Raw genomic sequence first — 19,234 nt, forward strand, 5'->3', positions numbered from 1 at the left:
ATTGCCACAGAAGCATTTGTTTAGACAGTGTAACAGTGTTTAGCCAAACTGTGTAGTAATGGTTTTGTGGAATCATGAAAGCGTGACTAAGCCCTGGAAGATGAGGCGCACCTTGTAGTCATTTGCTTGCTAGATCTATTTTGGAGTGGCGTGGGTGACCGGAGGGGACACAGAAAGTGTGTACGTAGGTGTTCATGAGAAATGGACCCAAAACACTGAAAGCCCTTAAGGAAAACCACTGCTGTTAAAATGAGAGAGTTTTTCTGGGGTGTATCTGGGTAATTAGTAGAGAATGCACTATGTACTCTGATGAGAATCTTCAACAGACTTCACTGTGTGCCTGAGGACAGCTAGCAGGGCTGTCAGCCCTGTTTCCAGAGAGCTCTGCCCCCAGGGAAGCGGGACAAGCAAGGAGTTCCCTGGTGAGTATGCTGAGTTCAGTGTGGAAGGCTGAGGCGGGAAGGGCTTCTCATGTGGCAGTGGGGAAGGATGTGTCCCTTCCTGTTTTCATCGGAAGGATGTGAAGCCCTGAACAGGTCCACAGCCCCCTGGCTGTACACTCTGGGGCCTGGCTGTTGCCTTCCATTTATGAGAGAGCTATGTTGGCTGGAGACCGAGCTTGTGACAGGGGACAAGGAGCCTGACTCTTGGCCATGTTAACCCCACGGTCTAATGTTGTGAAGGGGCCAAGAAAGCACCCTAGCTGAGAGAAGGCTGAAACTAACCTCTCACAGAGAACCCTGGGCCTTAATAAAATCCAGACTCTTCTATTTTACTGGAATCATCAACTGATCAGTCATTCTGTTTTGGAATTTTGGGGGTGGGGTTAGATATTATGCTTTTGGGAAATTGGTTGCTATTGAGATTGCGTATGGATAGTTATGGCATTATTAAACTTGCGTAATTTTTGTTGTAGTCACAAGCTTATTACATGCATTATTGGCTGTAAAAATTTGTTTAAAGCATACCTCAGGGGTATTCTTGTGGGCCTGAAGGTTCCTTTCATCTTGTTTAAGTTACCTAGAAAGGAGAGATAGAACTGCTAGTTAAATGCATTAAAAATTTTAAAATATTTATTTTTTGAACAGTTAATACATACACATGATTTAAAGATTAGGTTCCCTCCTCTGCTGTCTGCCATCTACCCTTCCCTGGAGACACTAATGTTATTAATTATATGTATGAAAAAGTACATATATATATATATGTCTTCCCCCACTCTCCTTTCTTGCACAGATGGTAGACTACTGAATTTTGCTTTTTGCTTTTTTTTTTTACTTAATGTATCTTGGAAATCAGTCTATGTCAGTATCAATACATTAAAGGCTTCTTCATAGTTTTTTGAAAATGAAGAGTATGGCTGAATAGTATGCCGCTGTATGGCATACCATAATTTACCCAGCCCTCTACTAAGGAACATTCAGTTTTTTCCAGTCTTTTGCATTTATAAAACTATGCTATAAAGAATAATCCTATAATAATTTATTTTGCATATGTATGAATGAATTCCTGTAACTCGACATTTTGGGTTGAATGTTATGTGTCATTAAAATTTTGAGAGATTGCCGAATTACCCATCTTAGAGGTTTTAACCAAACCCGGCCGGCGATATGAGAATCCTGTAGTTAGTACCCTTAAAAATGTAATTTTATAGAAGCGTATGACCTAAAAGTAACTTTGTAGACGTGTATGACTCTGTCTTGTGTTATTTTTGAATTAAAACATGGCTGTAGTTCAGTGATCAAAAACTAATTGAGCACTTTTCTTCTCATTACTTGTGTGTTTTTGTTTTTTGCCTGTCTTTGATTTTGCAGGAATTTCATGGCTGGAAGAGCTTCAGAAATACACTTTGCTTCCCTATAGGTGTTACCAGCGCTGCCTGCTAGAGATGAGTATACTAGAGACGGACAATTTGCTGAATGATTAGCTTTTAAAATGTTTTTCGGTTCTTTGTAGTAACTGGTGATGTCTGTGGCTTCAGGATTATGGTTCTTTTTGACTTTACAAGTAACTTTCTGGTATTTATTGGACGCAATATGCTTATACTAGAAAGAATATGAACATCTTAATGTTTTGAAATGTATATTTCCTTTGACTAGATACTGTATGTACATGGTTAAAAAAGTTTAAAAGTGCCCAAGGATAGAGAGTGAAATGTAAGCCTTCCTCCACCCTTTTTATCATTCTTCCACATCCCATTCCCAGAGGCAGCCGCCGCTTCTAGCTTCTTGACTGGTCTTCCAGATAATGTGTGTGTGCATGCTGGCAGCATTCCTCTGTTAGGACCACTGTTATTTTTTATTTTTTTTAACATCTTTATTGGAGTATAATTGCTTTACAATGGTGTGTTTCTGCTTTATAACAAAGTGAATCAGTTATACACTGTTATTTTTAACATTTTTTTTCTTTTTAAATTTTTTATTGAAATATAGTTGATTTACAGTGCTGTGTTAGTTTCTGGTGTACAGCAAAGTGATACAGTTACACATATATTTTTCATATTCTTTTCATTATGGTTTATTACAGGCTATTTAATATAGTTCCCTGTGCTATACAGTAGGTCCTTACTGTTTGTTTTATATATAGTAGTGTGTATTTGTTAATCCCAAACTCCTAATTCATCCCTCCCCCACCCCACCTTTGGTAACGTAAGTTTGTTTTCTATGTCTGTGAGTCTGTTTCTGTTTTGTAAATAAGTTCATTTGTGTCATATTTTAGATTCCACATATAAGTGATATCATGATATTTATCTTTCTTTGTCTGACTTACTTCAATTAGTGTGAGAATGTCTAGGTACATCCATGTTGCCGCAAATGGCATTATTTCATTCTTTTTTCGGCTGAGTAGTATTTCATTGTATATATGTACCACATCTCCTTTATCCATTCATCTGTCGATGGACATTTAGGTTGCTTCCACGCCTTGGCTATTGTAAACAGTGCTGCTGTGAACATTGGGGTGCATGTATCTTTTCAAATTAGAGTTTTTGTCTTTTCTGAATATATGCCCAGGAGTGGGATTGCTGGATCATATGGTTAACTCTATTTTTAGTTTTTAAGGGAACGTCCATACTGTTTTCCACAGTGGCTGCACCAGTTTACATTTCCAGCAGCACTGTAAGAGGGTTCCCTTTTCTCCACACCCTCTCCAGCATTTATTATTTGTAGACTTTTTGGTGATGGTCATTCTGACCAGTGTGAGGTGATATCTCGTTGTAGTTTTGATTTGCATTTCTCTAATAATTAGCGATATTGAGCATCTTTTCATGTGCCTATTGGCCATCTTTATGTCTTCTCTGGAGAAATGTCTCTTTAGGTCTTCTGGCAGATTTTTTTTTTTTTTTTTTTTGCCGTACACGGGCCTCTCACTGTCGTGGCCTCTCCCGCTGCGGAGCACAGGCTCCGGACGCGCAGGCTCAGCGGCCATGGCTCACGGGCCCAGCCGCTCTGCGGCATGTGGGATCTTCCCAGACCGCGGCACGAACCCGCGTCCCCTGCATCGGCAGGCGGACTCTCAACCACTGCGCCACCAGGGAAGCCCCTGGCTGTTTTTTGATTGGGTTGTTTGTTTTTTTATTATTGTAAGAGCTGTTTGTATATTTTGGATATTAACCCCTTTTGGTTGTATTGTTTGCAGATATTTCCTCGCATTCTGTAGGTTGTCTTTTCATTTTGTTTATGGTTTCCTTTGCTGTGCAAAAGCTTGTAAGTTTGATTAGGTCCCATTTGTTTATTTTTGTTTTTATTTCTGTTGTCTTGGAAGCCTGACCTAAGAAAACATTGCTACCATTTATGTCAGAAAACGTTTTGCCATGTTCTCTTCTAGGAGTTTTATGATGTCATGTCTTATATTTAAGTCTCTAATCCATTTTTAGTTTGTATGTATGGTGTGAGGGAGTGTTCAAAGTTCATTGATTTACATGCGGCTCTCCAGCTTTCCCAGCACCACTTGCTGAAGAGACTGTCTTTTCTCCATTGTATGTTCTTACCTCTTTTGTCGAAGATTAATTAACTATAGGTTTGTGGGTTTATTTCTGGGTTTAACATGTATTTGTAAAAATTATATAAATAGTACATTTTCATTGTAGAAAATAGAGTGTTAATGCTTTGGTATGTTTCTTTCCATACTTTTTCTATGTACCAAGAATATAAGTGACTACTTTTTATTTTAACAAAAAGGACATCAGAAACATGGAGTTTTCTAGTTTGCTTTTTTCACTAAACTGATTGTAGGTATTTTTCCAGGGCAATAAGAACACATTTTTACTTTGGTTTTCAATGATTGAATGATATGCTACTGTTTGGATGTACTGTAATTTCTTTCCGAATTTCCTGTTCTTGAACATTTATTTTCATTAAAAAGTCTTTTTCACGAACAGCTGCAGTGAACCACTTGATATATACATTTTAGAATACTTAGCAAATTATTTCCTTAGATAAATTCTTAGATTTGTACCTGTTGGATCAAGACATATTTAAAGGTTATTGATAGAGGTTTCCAAATTGCCCTAGATAGTTATGAATTTTATTCTCATCAGCAGTGTATTAAAATGTGTATTTGATTATATTCAATGACATTCTTTTTTAAAAAATTAATTAATTTTTGGCTGCGTTGGGTCTTTGTTGCTGCACATGGTCTTTCTCTAGTTGCGGCGAGCGGGGGCTGCTCTTCGTTGCAGTGCATGGGCTTCTCATTGCGGTGACTTCTCTTGTTGCAGAGCACAGGCTCTAGGTGCGTGGGCTTCAGTAGTTGTGGCACGTGGGCTCAGTAGTTGTGGCTCGCGGGCTTTAGAGTGCAGGCTCAGTAGTTGTGGCACACGGGCTTAGTTGCTCCGTGGCATGTGGGATCTTCCTAGACCAGGGCTCGAACCTGTGCCCCTGCATTGGCAGGTGGGTCCTTAACCACTGCGCCACCAGGGAAGTCCTCAATTACATCCTTAAGTGATTTTTTTTGTCTAAATGTAGGACTAGAGTTAGGTTTTTAGGCATTTTAAAGAAAACATGTTAGTGATGAGTAGGAATAAGTCAGTGTTGGAAAAATATTGAGGTAGTCACAACTCAGTTTGGAAATCGAGCATATGTATGTACAGTTCAGTACATACTAATGTAGGCAAGGCACAGATCTCTTTTTGTGCTTTTCTTTTGGATTTTTTTTCCTGAATCCATAAAATATGAATGTAAAAAGGTTATTGTAGTAATAGCAGTGTTCTGTTATAGTTGATCTGAGAAATATAGCAAAATTTTCCTAGCTGTTACGTGTAAGCTTAGTAGAGTACAGATTTAAAGTCTGTATGCTTGAAATCTGGTTGAATGGTGGGTGGGTAGGAAGCCGTATGTGAAGTTGTGCTTTCAGTGTTTCCAGTCCATCAGATTCTGCGTCTTCAGTCTGAATCTTTCTGGAGCAAGGAATAGAAGCAAGGGAAATGATTTGGGCATGAGAGACAGTAGCAGAGCATGTGTTTTCATGGCAGTGCATGCCTAAGACAGAGCTTTACCCAGGGGTGACCTTATGTTTATTTCATCGTTGTAGTCTTTCCTTTTTCTCTGTCTACTAAGGAGTCATCAGAAAAGTAGCTAATCTTCCAGGAAAGTACCTTGATGTACTGTTGGAATAGATCCTTCACTTGTGTTTCCCTCCCCAGTGGACCTGGAATTCATTGACAGATTGGCTGGCACATTAGGAATTTAAGGAACTTTAGGAAACTAGGACCAGGAGCCTATCCACATCATGTACATCTTTTCACTTTTTTCCTCTTTTCATTTTGGCATAATTATAGATTCACAAGAAGAGGCAAAAATAGTACAGAGAGTTTCTCTTCACCATTCACCTAGTTTCCTCCAGTGGTTATATGTTACCCTTTTTCTTCTCTCTCTTTCCTATTTTTGATCAGCCCTTTGGCATCTGTGGGAAATACTGAGCTCTCTGAGCTAACGATTGCTGATTGCTCTCCTAGGTTTACTTCTGGGGTGCATATGGTTCTTCCTCTTCCTTTGTTCCTTGTTTCTGGAACCCCTGCTTAGTATGTGTGCTGTGCCAGGACAGGTTGCTTCTCTCTGTTCAGGCTCTTCTGCTCTTATTTTGGGAACATTAAGCGTGGTGGATATATCCTTCCTGTGTAGGTCTTTTTCCTAAGTTATATATACTCAGGTCTAAAGTACTGAGACTTGTGTGTATTCTTGGTGAGAAGCAGCAACTGTGACTTGGTGGAAATAGCCCTGGATTTGGAATTAGAAGCCCAGGTTCAAATATTGATTTTGTTTCATACTTGTTGTGGGACCCTGGAAGTTACTTTGCTTCTGAATCTGTGAAATAGGCATGACAAGTAACGATCTTACAGAGGTTTTGTTGGGGAATAAAGAAGGTGGCATTTTTATAATCACTTAGTGCATTGGAAAGCGCTATTTCAAATGTGAAGTACCTATGCTTATCTTAAATTGCTGAAATGAAACCCAAATTGTAAACCACTGCTGCAGTACTTCTTAGCTTGACTTCTTTATTCAGTAAAAGAGAAAAACTCTGTGCTTTTATATTCCAAGCTTCTTACACCTTCTGTCTTCACATTGAATAACCCGTACTTAATAAGGTTTTCTTTTTTTCCACTGGGTGTAACCCAGCTCCCTTGGGAAATTTGGGATAGCCATGTCAGCTGTCATGCTATCAAATGACGTATCAAATACTCTGCTCTCTTCTTATTTACCTAAGTCTGGAGATTTTATGTGTCAGAAACCTGTTAGAAAATCTTTCGTGTGGGTATATATGCTCTTTTCTGCTTACCTTTTTAGTAGGTTTCACTCTTAGAAACCAACCCTTAATATGGTGCTAGAAACTGAGATTTTTATTTTTAAAGGGGAGACCTGATTTTTATTTATATACATGTATAAATATATATATGGAATAAGTAGTCACTATAAAAGTGGGGGATAATATGAAAAATTTAAGATGTCCAGAACTGGCAATTTTCTTCTTAAATGTGATCTAGTTGCAGATAGACTCTTTTAAATCATTAAGGGACAGATATCTATAGAACAGCACAGCCAATAACAGTGAATACACATTGTTCTCAAGGGCATGTGAAACATTCTCTAGGATAGATTATATGTTATGCCATAAAACAAGACTCAATAAATTTAAAAGGATGGAAATGATTCAAATGTGCTCTGACCACAATGGAATGAAATTAGATATCAGTAACAGAGGGAAATTGGGAAATTCACAAATATGTGGAAATTAACCAACACACTCCTAAGTCACTAACCGGGTAAAAGAGGAAATCACAAGGAAAATTAGAAAATAGTCTGAGATGACTGAAAACAGAAACACAACATAACATGGTGGTAATGGTTGCACAGTAATGTGAATGTATTTAATGCCACTGAGCTGTATACTTAAAAGTGGTTAAAATAGTAAATTTTATGTATGTTTTTCCACAATTAAAAGAAGAACCCTGGCATTCATTCATTGTTCAACAATAAATATTTAGCACCTATTATGCTCCATGCACAAAATTAAACAACATACCATAACCTTGGGGATGCAGTAAAAGCAGTGCTCAGAGGGAAATTTATAGCTATAAATTCTTATATGAAAAAAGAAAGATCTTAAATCAGTAAATCTAAACTTCCATCTTAAGAAACTGGTAAGAGAGCAAACTAAGCCAAAAGCAAGCAGAAGGAAGAAAAAATAAATACTAAATTAGAAATAAATGAAATAGAGAAAAAAGCAAAAATCAACAGATGAAAATTGAAAAGATCAACGAAATTGACAAACCTTAAGCTAGTCAAGCTAGTCTGACCAAGAAAAACAAGGACAAGACTCAAATTAATAACATCAGGTATGAAAGCGAGGACATTACTACTGACCTTACAGAAATAAAAAGGAATATGAGAGAATACTAGGAACAATTATAGGCCAACAAATTAGACAACCTAGATAAAGTGTATGCATTCCTAGAACGACATAACTGAGATTGACTCAAGAAAAAATAAAACATCTGAATAGTCCAATAGCAAGTAAAGAGATTTAATTAACGATCAAGAAACATCTCACAAGGGGACTTCCCTGGTGGCGCAGTGGTTGAGAGTCCGCCTGCCGATGCAGGGGACACGGGTTCGTGCCCCGGTCCGGAAAGATCCCACATGCTGCGGAGTGGCTGGGCCCGTGAGCCATGGCCGCTGAGCCTGCGTGTCCGGAGCCTATGCTCCGCAACGGGAGAGGCTACAACAGTGAGAGAGGCCTGCGTACCGCAAAAAAAAAAAAAGAAACACCTCACAAAGAGCTCCAACTCAGATGACTTCACATTTGGTGATTCTACCAAATATACCAAATGCAAATTCTTTGCAAACTCTTTCAAAATAAAGAGGAGGCTGGGGTGCTTCCTGGTTCATCGTTTGAGGATGTTATTACTCTGTTAACTGAACCATACAAAGACATCATAGGAAAAGAAAATTACAGACCAAGTATCCTTTATGAATATAGATGCAAAAAAAAAAATCCTCAACAAAATACTGGCAAACTGAGTCCAGCACCAGATCAGAAGGATTATACATTATGACCAACTAGGATTTATCCCAGGAATGCAAGGTTGGTTTAACAGCTGGAAATCAGTGTAACCATAATAATAGTAAAGGACAAAAACCACATTTTCTCAATAGCTGCAGGAAGAGCATTTTAGTTGGTAAAAACACCCAACAAACTAGGAATAGAAGGGAACTTCTCAATGTGATAAAGGCCATTGATGAAAACCCACAGCAGCTGCCATACTTAGTGATAAAAAATTGAATTTTTCCCAAGACCAGGAACAGGACAAAGATGTCCTTTTATGTCACTTCTATTCAACATTGTACTGGAGCTTCTAGCTGGGGCAATTAGGCAAGAAAATGAAATAAAAGACATCTAGGTTGGAAAAGAAGTAAACCAATTTATTTGCAGATGATGTGATCTTGTATATAGAACATCCTAAGGAATCCACTGTAAAACAATTAGAGCTGGGCTTCCCTGGTGGCACAGTGGTTGAGAATCTGCCTGCCAATGCAGGGGACACGGGTTCGAGCCCTGGTCTGGGGAGATCCCACATGCCGCGGAGCAATGAGGCCCGTGAGCCACAACTACTGAGCCTGCGTGTCTGGAGCCTGTGCTCTGCAGCAAGAGAGGCCGCGACGGTGAGAGGCCCGCGCACCGTGATGAAGAGTGGCCCCTGCTCGCCGCAACTAGAGAAAGCCCTCACACAGAAACGAAGACCCAACACACCCCAAAATAAATAAATAAATTAATTAATTTAAAAAATTAGAGCTAATAAGTTCAACTAGGTTTTAGGATACAAGATCAATATAAAAAAATCAGTTGTATTCCTATACCCTGGCAATGAATAATCCAAAAATGGAACTAAGAAAACAATTCCATTCATAAAAGCATCAATAAGAATAGAAAACTTAGAATAAAGTTAACGAAGAAGTGTAAAACTTACATTCTGAAACTATACAACATCACTGAAAGAAATTAAAGATCTAAATAAATAGAAAGACATCCTATGTACTTGGATCGAATGACCTAGTATTAGTATTGTTAAGATGGCACTATTCCCCAAATTGATTCAACATACTCCCCATTAAAATCCCAGCTGTCTATTCTGCAGAAGTTGACAGGCTGATCTTCATATTCATATGGAAATACAAGGGACCCTGAACAGTCAAAACAATCTTGAAAACGAAGAACAAAGTTGGAGGACTTTAATAACTTACTACAAAGCTACAGTAATCAAGACAGTCTGGTACTGGCATAAAGGGTAGGGTAGACATACAGATCAGTGGAATAGAATGTAAGTCCAGAAATAAATCCTTACATTTGTAGTCAATTGATTTTCGACAAGAGTGCAAAGACAATTCAGTGAGGAATAGTCTTTTCAACAAATGGTGCTGGGACAAGTTGATATCCACATGCAAAAGAATGAATTTGGACCCTTTCCTCACTCATACATATAAATGAACTCAATCATAGACCAAAATGTAAGATCTGAAACAGTAAAACTCTTAGAAGAAAACGTAGATGCAGATCTTCATGACCTTAGATTAGGCAGTAGTTTCTTTTCTTTCTTTTTTATTGTGGTAAAATGGGCAGTGGTTCCTTAGGTATGACAGCTAAAACACAAGCAACAACAACAAAAAAATAGGCAAATTGGACTTTATTAAAATTTAGAACTTTATGTTTCAAATGACACCATCAAGAAAATGAAAGCACACCCCACAGAATGAGAGAAGATATTTGCAAATCATTTATCTGGTAAAGAACTTTTATCCAGAGTATATAAAAACTCGTACAATCAACAATAAAGACAACCTAATTAAAAACATAAGCAAAGAATTTGGTTTTTTTGTGTTTTTTGTTTTTTGGCCGCGCCACATGGCATGTGGGATCTTAGTTCCCCGAACAGGGATTGAACCTGCACCCCCTGCATTGGAAGCGCAGAGTCTTAACCACTGGTCTGCCAGGGAAGTCCCGCAAAGAATTTGATTAGACATTTCTCCAAAGAAGATGTCCAAATTGGCCAACAAGTCCATGAAAAGAAGCCCAACACCCAGAGTCGTTAGGGAAATGCCCATCAAAGCCACAGTGAGATGCCACTGCATACCCTCTAGGATGGCTATGATAAAAAAGATGGACCATAAGTATTGCTGAAGATGTAAAGAAATTGGAACCCTCATATACTGCTGTGGGAATATAAAATGGTGTAGCCACTTTGCAAAGCAGTTTGGCGGTTCTTCAAAACCCTAAACATAGAGTTATATCCTGTATTCTAGTTAACACTCCTATTTGTATATCAAAGAAAATTGGAAACCTGTCCACACAAAACTTGTTCAGGAATGTTTATAGCATTATTCATACTAGCCAAAAAGTAGAAACATTCCAAATATCCATCATCGGATAACTGTATGAGCAAACTGTGGTACAGCTATTGAATGGAATATTATTCAGCCATAAAAAGGAATGAAATACTGATCCATGCTATGAGATGGATAAACCTTGAAGATAGTATGCTAAGTGAAAGAAGCCAGATATGAAAGACACATATTTTATGACACCATTTATATGATGTGTCCAGAGTAGGCAGATCCATTCCATCAGAAAGTAGATTATTGGTTTTCATGGGTTTGGGAGAGGGGGTTGGAGAGTGACTGCTAAAGGATGATAGGGGTTTCATTCTGGGGTGATAAAAATGTTCTGGAATTAAGTAGTGGTGATGGGTGCACAACTTTGTGAACATATTTAAAATCGGGGAATTATATACACTTTATTATTTTTTAACATCTTTATTGGAGTATAATTGCTTTACAATGGTGTGTTAGTTTCTGCTTTATAACAAAGTGAATCAGCTATACGTATACATATGTCCCCATATCCCCTTGCTCTTGCGTCTCCCTCCCACCCTCCCTATCCCACCCCTCTAGGTGGTCACAAAGCACCGAGCTGATCTCCCTGTGCTATGCGGCTGCTTCCCACTATCTATTTTACATCTGGTAGTGTATATATGTCCATGCCACTCTATCACTTTGTCCCAGCTTACCCTTCCCCCTCCCCGTGTCCTCAAGTCTCTCTTCGTCTGCATCTGAACCTAGGGGCAGTACGTACACTTTAAAAGGGAGAATTTATTGATATGTGATATATTTACTAAAAATCACTAAGGAGTTATTCAAGTTTAAGGATCTGTTTTCCATTGGTATAGTAAACAAACGGAAAGAAAAGCTGGTCACAGCTATGAAACTGTAAATGAAGCTCTCTGAAAAATACAACAGAAGTAAATGTTGCTAGCCTGAGTGGAAATTTAGGTCCCCTCTTTCTAGAGGAGCCAGCCTATTGGTTAGTGTTTGTGATGAGCCTTGTTTCTCCAATAAGCTGGCTCCCTGCTGAGGTCTCCTGTTTTTACGTAAGACCATTCCCTGGGAATCTATAATCTATATTATTACTATTCTTTCCTGTCTGGGGTAACTGCCTTGGAAATGTAACAGCTTGGTATGCCGACGTTGACATCCATCTTGTGTATATCATTAGGAGAAGAAAAGTCAGCAGTCAATAGGGAGGTGTCCTTGTTGTCAGTTAGTTTTGGTTTCACAGTTCTTTTATATATACACACACACACACACACACACACACACACACACACACACACACACACACACATAAAATTTTATTTATTTATTTTTGACTGTGTTGGGTCTTCGTTTCTGTGCGAGGGCTTTCTCTAATTGCGGCGAGAGGGGGCCACTCTTCATCGCGGTGTGCGTGCCTCTCACTATCGTGGCCTCTCTTGTTGCGGAGCACAGGCTCCAGACGCGCAGGCTTAGTAGTTGCGGCTCACGGGGCCAGTTGCACCACAGCATGTGGTATCCTCCCAGACCAGGGCTCGAACCCGTGTGACCTGCATTAGCAGGCAGATTCTCAACCACTGCGCCACCAGGGAAGCCCCGGTTTCACAGTTCTTGAATGAATAAGATGAATGTTATTAAGTAACTGCTCTTCTAAGACTTTTAAAAATGTCTCTTTTCTTCTTAGAAAATATGAAGAGTAGAGGAAATTATTAAGAAGTAGGAGGTAAGCTCTCAAACCTGTTACTCAGGAGCTACCTATTAATCTTTTACATACTCTATTTTTGTTCTTTTCTGTAATTTTTTTCACATGTGGGCTATATCATACTATATGTATATAAATGTCATACATTGTATATGCTATATGTGTAACTATGTATATGCAATTTAATGCAGTTTCACATCCTTATTTGTTTAGTTAATTACTAATTTTCTTGCAGGTATTTTATGTATTTTTTTCCCACATAGACTTAAGCTTTACAATTCTTTTGAAGAAGTTAAAAAGTGTTTTGGATTTTTAAAAGTTCCAGACAATTTTAAACACATAGAGAAGTGAAGAGAATGGTGTAACAAATTCTCCTGTACCTATCAACATGCGTCAGCAGTTTTCAGTGTATGTCCGTGTTGTTTCATCTTTGAGGAGTAGAATAAAAATAGAAGCAATTCCTCTTATTATAAACCTGCCATAGGAGAAGCAAAAATAAAATTAAAACTATGTTCTCCTTTTATAGTTCACAAAGAAAAAAATATTTAAAATATCTGAAAGATTTTTAAGAAATTACTTCATTAAAATACTAGTGAAGGCAAGTAGTAACCATTATGAATGAATAACTTATCTGGCACTTGTGCAGTGTATTTATTTTCTCCTATTATTTTTTTATAGTATGTATACAGTAATATGGAGCTGTATTTTTTTTTTTGGTACTTATTTGTGTTTTCCATTGTGTAGTTTTCTACCACATAATTTGTGGAAGTAACTAATCCACCAATTCCATCTTTTTGGGAATTTAAGTCTTTCTTCTTATTTTACACTTCACTGATAGTTATACATTATATTCCATAATACTGAAAGGGAGATTTTCCTCCATTATGAAATGGTAATGCCTGGTTTTTGAATAATACTTTTCTCTTTGTAATTATAAAAGTAACATATTTTCTATATTCATCATAGAAAAAATTTAGAAAATACAGAAAAGTACAAAGAAAAATATGTAATCTTAGTACCAGAAATTAACCAACGTTAATGATTTATTTCTGTTCATATGACCTGAACTTCTAATATAGTGAACTTTCTTCTGTTACTCACTTTTGGGCATTTACATCATACATTATGGTTGTTTTTTTGGTCATGACTTCACTGTAGTTAATTATTATTCACACTGAGGCGAATGATAGAGAGAAGAGGGAGTTCAACTGATCTTTTTTCCCCTATTGCAGAATATTCTTATGATAACTTGAAGAACTGCAGATCTTAATGCTCTCTCCAAGGTAAATAATTGTATGCCCACCTGAAGTCTCGTGATTCTGCATTTCAAAGATGACATGTACAGAGCTCCCTGGAGACCACAGCACTGTTGGCCTTTGGTGCTGGAAGTTGACTGCTGGGCCTTGTCTGTGCTCAGTCTTTCTGGTCTGAGCCAGACTTTCTGAGAATAAGAACTCTTTTTTTAAAAAAAATTTATTTGTTTATTTGTCTGTGTTAGGTCTTAGTTGTGGCACGAGGGATCTTCATTGTGGCGTGCAGGATCTTTCGTTGCGGTGCACAGGCTTCTTTCTAGCTGTGGCATGCAGGCTCTAGAATGCACGGGCTCAGTGGTTATGGCCCGCAGGCTCTCTGGTTGTGGCGCATGGGCTGTAGAGCGCACAGGCTTAGTTGCCCCGCAGCATGTGGGATCTTAGTTCCCTGACCAGGGATCGAACCCGCATCCCCTTCATTGGAAGGCGGATTCTTAACCACTGGACCACCAGGGAAGTCCCAAGAACTCTTTTTAGTGTTCAGCATCACAGGGCTCTATGTAAGTGGAATTTCTGGTATCTGTTAATTGAGAAAAATTTTCAAACTCAAAATAAGAATTTAGAAATACTTTTTACATTATTTTTGCATTTAAAGATTCATAGCTGCATTGCATAAGTATGAAAATATGGCTAGGAATACTTAGGTCATGGGTAATGCATGACTTGTGTCTGCACTAATTCTCAGACAGACTTTTTAAATAAATAAATAATTAATTAACTTTTGGCTGTGTTGGGTCTTCGTTGCTGTGCGTGGAATTTCTCTAGTTGCAGCAGGCGGGGGCTACTCTTCGTTGTGGCACGCGGGCTTCTCATTGCGGTGGCTTCTCTTGTTGCGGAGCACAGGCTCTAGGTGCATGCGCTTCAGTAGTTGTGGCACACGGGCTCAGTAGTTGTAGCTCGCAAGCTCAGTAGTTGTGGCTTGCAGGCTCTAGAGCACAGGCTGAGTAGTTGTGGTGCGTGGGCTTAGTTGCTCCGCGGCATGCAGGATCTTCCTGGACCAGGGCTCAAACCTGTGTCCCCTGCACTGGCAGGCAGATTCTTAACCATTGCGCCACCAGGGAAGTCCCTCTCAGACAATCTTTAATCACTCCACCCTCTCACCTCAGGGGCAGGGGTCAATAGTGTTTGCAGGTTGGGAACCAGTGCTCTGGCCTTTCCAAATGGCTTGTTTTCCCTTGAACAGGCCATAGTCTGTTCTTTTTTGTGTTTTGTCCATATGTATTTGCACATTCCTTTTATCTGAAATGCTTTTTTGCATTTTTCCTATCCCCGCATTCCTCCCACTCCCCAAGAAGAAATTGAACTCTACTAATGACTGCCAATGACTGTTTTCTTCTGATTTTCAACTCAAGCAAACTTCATTCATTCAAAAGCTATTTCTCGAGTGCCATGTTTGTACAAGGCATGGTTGTAGGCATTAGGTGAACAAGATAAGCAAGGTCCCCTCTTTCATAAGACTGACAGTCCTGTGGGAAAGTCAGACAGCAAATAGGTAAACAAACATGCGATAAATTACAACTTGTCATAAATGCTTTGACGAGAACAGGATGCAGTGACAAGGGACCGACCCCCTAGAGTGGTCTTTAAAGGGCTTGCTGAGGAGGTGACATTGAAGCTGAAGTGACAGCCAGGCCAGCCCAGGCATAAGGAGAATGTTTCAGGCATTAGGAACAGTAAGAGATAAGGCCCCAAAGTGGTAAAGAGTTTGGCACCGAAAAGAGGCCCGTGCCTGTGACTGGTGTTCAGAGATATTTGGCTCGGACATTCAAATTTGGGAGGCATCGGTTTTATAGGCATTTAAAAGATTCATGGAAATGCATGCTTATTATTTTGGGGTGAGCTTTGGGAGAGGAGCAGAGATGGTTAAAGAGACTTGAGGAGGTGCAGCCAGAGAAGTAGCAGGAAGGCATGCTCGTTTGTGGGAAATTTTGGGGAAGGAAGGAGGGGTCAGTTTTGGGATGCCTCTGAGAGGCGGGGTTAGTGAAGTAGGTCTGCCAGCAGGGCCGTCACTCGTGCTCCTGACCAGGGTGGCTGCAGTGGACGGGTGGCAGGGGGCCCGAGGGGAGGGCCGCAGGGTGAACAGGGAGTGCCTCCGTGCAGCTCGCGGGTGTAGACAGCTGCTTACAGGGGCTCAGCCGTCCCTGGTGTCACTGATGGAAGGCCTGTGAGCTCCAGGGGCCTTGAGGAAGTGTCTCAGCTGCCAGGAGTGAGCCAACAGAGGGGAGCTTGCAGGTAGATGCTGGAGAGCAGGCAGCTGAACAGGTGGAGGGGGCTGCCCCGGGTCGCTGGTGACCGTCCCAGGTGTCTCATCCTGCCTGCTTTACTGAGCGAGCAGCAGGTGAGCCGGTCAGGAGGGAGCAGCAGGGTCGGGTAGACGGGCGTCTGCGGGGAAGCCGGGAAAGCTCTTTGGGAGAGAAAGGCAAGCAGAGTTGCCAGAGAACGTGAGCTGGAAGGCTGCTGGTGGCGAAGGGCTTTCTGAAGTTTGAGATCAGTTTAAAACCAGCCTGGTTGGGTATGTGTGTCTTCTCTTCTGCACGGTCACCCCTGCAGGCCCGAGAAGGCAGCCGCATCAGTGTGTCTGGTCCACCCAGGGTTCGGGATTACTAGGCAATGACTCCCGAGGGAGAGAGAATGGAGGGTAGCTCCATGCTGTTGACACCTCCGTGGAATTTAATGCAGACTCAAAGGAAGGTGAGACTGGGAAGGAGTTTATGGAATCGACGAGGTTGAGGCAATGCACTTGAACAAAAGAGCTGGAGGGATGGGCAGTTGTGGTGGGAAAGGAGGATGGCATGGCAGGGAACTGAGGACCAGGCCAGGAGGGCTTGCTGGGGCCTAGAACAGAAGGCTGAAAGTTGCGGATGTTGTCAGCCGAGGGGTGGTGAAGCCGCTACAGGAGATGAGAGGAGCTGGGGAAGGAGGCAGGGAGGCTGGAGGCCGCATCCGCAGTGGGTGAGGAGTGACTGGGGGAGTGACGCGTGAAAGCCGGAGGGGGGGGCGGGTGCTGCATCTGCCTGGTGTGCGTGGCAGGGGCCCATCCTGAAGTGCCCCGCTGAATTCCCTCAGGCAACCGCTTCTCCTTTCTCTGCCACTGTAGCACCATGTCCAGGCCCCCGGCTTAGGGCCTGTCCCTGTACCGCCACCACCGCCTGCTTTTCTGTCTCGCCCTTCTTCCAGGCAATGACCTCCTTGAGGGCCTTGACCATGTCTTACCTTTTGTGCTTTCCAGGAGTTAGCCTGGGGCACTTGTCACACCGCTGGCCCAGGGTCTGTTCACTGAGTGACTGTGTGGCTACCAGTGAGTGGGCTGTGGGATGTCCAAGGAGGAGAGAGAATCACTGCTGGCGGGGCACAGCCGGGCGTCTTTAAAGGTTCACACCATATCGTAATTATACAAATGAGGATAAGGCAGAAAAATTGTCTTATTGATAGAAACAACTGCTTTTGCCTACTGTGGATTGGTTCCGCTCGTTTCTAGTTTTCGGGGTTGGCTTGTCATTATGATGCCTGCTTTCTACATATTTTCCAGGGAAATTTTTGATGTGCTTATTGATTCACTGGTGCTGGTAATTTAAATTGTACTACTTGATGCTGTGATATGGAATATTATTTTATTGAAGCTTCCTGAGTGCTTTGTAATTTGATTTCTTGTTTCTTAATCCTCTACTTCTCATGCCCCATATAACTTTAACATTTTCATGTTTGAGTTATTAAGTACCCATACTTTGAACTTTCAGTGAGGCAGTGGTATATAGTATTGTAGTATAACAAAAATAATACTAACTTTGGGGCCAGGCAGATCTGATTTTCAATTACCACCCGACAGTTATTAGCTTTAAAATCTTGGGCAGGGTTGTTGTTTTTTTTTTTTTTTTTTGCGGTATGCAGGCCTCTCACTGTTGTGGCCTCTCCTGTTGCGGAGCACAGGCTCCAGACGCGCAGGCTCAGCGGCCATGGCTCACGGGCATGTGGGATCTTCCCGGAGCGGGGCACGAACCCGTGTCCCCTGCATCGGCAGGCGGACTCTCAACCACTGCACCACCAGGGAAGCCCCTGTTTTTTTTGTTTTTTTAAAAATTTTTTTAGCCTAACCTTTCTAAGCTTCATTTCTTTATCTTCAAAGTGGGAGTAATGGGAATGCCCTGGCGGTCCAATGGTTAGGACTCAGCACATTCACTGCCGTGGCCTGGGTTCAATCCCTGGTCGGAGAACTAAGATCCCGCAAGCTGCACGGCCAAAAAAAAAAAAAAAGTGGGAGTAATAATGCTTGCCCATCTCAGAGGTATCTCACTGTCTCTGTTGCCACACTTCTTCCCTCAACCGTTCACAAGTTTCCACATCCCTCACTTGCTTAGGCTTTTTCCCCCTATTAAGTGCCATAACTGATGTAGGACGTCCTGTCCATGTTTCGAGACAAAGCTTAGACTGAGCCTTGTCTGACTGGTTTTGACTTGGTCATTCCAGGCCTTCTTGATCCATCCCTTCTCTAAACAACCACAGTACTTATTCATAGCCCTTATTTGGCAGGTGCAGCATTCTATCTGTGAAGTCTGCTAACTGTGCATCCTGTGTTTGTGGGTTTTTTTTTTTTTACTATTTATTTGTGTATTTGGCTGCACTGGATCTTAGTTGTGGCGTGCAAGATCTTCGTTGCGGCACACGGGACCTTTTAGTTGTGGCATGTGGGATCTAGTTCCCCGACCAGGGATGGAACCTCGGCACCCTGCATTGGGAGCGTGGAGTCTAACCCACTGGACCACCAGGGAAGTCCCTGTGTTTGTGCTGAATTCTCACATTGACAAGCTTTTTGTGAGTACGTATCTCTTGTTCTCTCCAAGTAAGTTGGAAGCGTTTTCAAGTCAAGTCATAGATTATAGTCATTTCTTTTGTATCTTCTGTAATGAGATGTGATATATGATAAATTGATGGTTAAATAAAAGTAATCAAGATAATGGGCAGACAGAGAAGACAAATGTATTTACCCCATCCATGTAGTCATTCTACAGATACCCACTACATACATGACTACATATATGTTAGATTGAAGCACATGGCTGCAATATTTTGTGGCTCCTTTTAACTGGTAGAATCCATTTGCTCACATTTTTGTTCTGGGCTGACCTTGTGACTTGCTTTGACCCATAGAATGTTGCAGAAGTGATTTGCACATTCTGTGTCCTGGGCCTTGAGAGGCCTGGCCACTTCCCTTCGCCGTCTTGGAATATTCCAACCACGTATAGTGAACTGCAGACTGTATTACTGAGTGGTTAGAGGTCACGTGTGGCAAGAGGTCCAGTCAACAGCCAGCATCAGTGCCTCAGATGTGTGGGTGATGCCACTGTAGACTCTTCAGCTGTAGTCAG

General features: G+C 41.0%; 1 protein-coding gene across 1 annotated transcript in view; it reads left to right on the forward strand.

Annotated features, from left to right (window-relative positions):
• Nucleotides 1–19,234, forward strand: part of CLASP1 (cytoplasmic linker associated protein 1) — a 269,499-nt gene that overhangs the window by 12,330 nt on the left and 237,935 nt on the right. Inside the window, exon 2 of the mRNA XM_082841350.1 lies at nt 12,544–12,582. The gene's annotated coding sequence lies outside the window, so the exon portion shown is untranslated. The remainder of the gene's footprint in view (nt 1–12,543; nt 12,583–19,234) is intronic.

The sequence above is a fragment of the Leucopleurus acutus genome (assembly GCF_964270905.1).
Source record: "Leucopleurus acutus genome assembly, chromosome: 6".
NCBI classification, from domain to species: Eukaryota; Metazoa; Chordata; class Mammalia; order Artiodactyla; family Delphinidae; genus Leucopleurus; species Leucopleurus acutus.